The sequence below is a fragment of the Rhinopithecus roxellana genome, chromosome 20 (genome assembly GCF_007565055.1).
Source record: "Rhinopithecus roxellana isolate Shanxi Qingling chromosome 20, ASM756505v1, whole genome shotgun sequence".
Classification (NCBI taxonomy): Eukaryota; Metazoa; Chordata; class Mammalia; order Primates; family Cercopithecidae; genus Rhinopithecus; species Rhinopithecus roxellana.
In genome coordinates this window covers 71014969-71016129 of record NC_044568.1, presented here as the reverse complement: position 1 = coordinate 71016129, position 1161 = coordinate 71014969, and positions in this window count along the sequence as shown.

The window sequence follows — 1161 nt, the reverse complement described above, 5'->3', positions numbered from 1 at the left end:
GGAGGGGGCGGGGAGCGCGTCACGGGCGGGGGGCGGCCCGGGGGCGGGGGCGCGCGGCGGGCGCGGGGCGGGGGCGCGGCACCTGGCGCCGCCTCCCGGACGCCGGGGTCCGCTCCCGGGCCGCCGACCTCCGTCAGCCCGCGCCGGCCGCGCGCCCGGGCCCGTGGCTCCGCCCTCCCCGCGCTCGCCCCGGGACGCCCCCTCCCCACGTGCGCGCCGCGCGCTCAGGCCAGGCCTTTGCGGACGCGGGCGGCCTGGGGCGGCTAGTCGGGCTGGGGACGCAGCTGCTGGGGGTGCACTGGGAGCCCCGACGCGGCGGCTGCGCGGGGCTGAGCCCAGAGAGGCTTCCAGAGGCTGCGGGACCCGCGGGGGAGGGTTCCAAGGCACCGGGCGGGCGGGGACCGGGCGCCGAGAGACCCGGGCGCCAGTGGCCCTGGAGCCGGCCCGCCAGGCTGTCAGGCGTTCCTGGCCCGGGGTTCCCGTGGGAGGTGTCGAGGGATTGTGAAGAGGAATCTCCCAATAATGAATTCGGTGTCAGGGAACCCGCACCCCCAACCCCCAAGCATTCTCCTGCTCCTCTCCGCAAATAATGCGGGCGCCACAGCTTCCCCCAGCCTCAGCCGAAGCCCGACCCCAAGGTAGCCCCCACTGAGGGAGCTCAACTCCCCACTCCCGGCACCGACTGGGGGTCGCCTCCATCTCCACCCACACGGAACTGGAACCTCCCTCTGGCACCAACGTGCCCCCTGCCCAGGTCTGCCCACTCTCCAGCCTGCAGCCCAGGCAGATGGGTCCTGCTTCCTGGGTGCTAGAGGCCCTGACTTGTCACCCTCTGAGCTCCTGGCTGAAAGTTGGGGCCACCCTGTGCCTCAGACCCTCTCCCATCAGGCCTGCAGCATTCTAGAGGCAGATCAGTGGGGGTCTGAGTCCTGGCTCGGGCTCCGTTTCCCTCATCACCCAAGCGGGCAAGGCCGTTTGGAGAATTTGGAGAGGGTCGCACCCATTCTATGAGGCGTGGCCTGGCACCCCACTCCCTGTGGCCCCAGACCATTGAGCAGGTCCAGGGGGACGGAGGAGTTCAGAGAGCAGGGACAGGGAAGGTGACAGGCACCGGGGTCCCGGCATCGTTGTGGGCAGCTGGCCATTTCCTGTTCCCTCCGT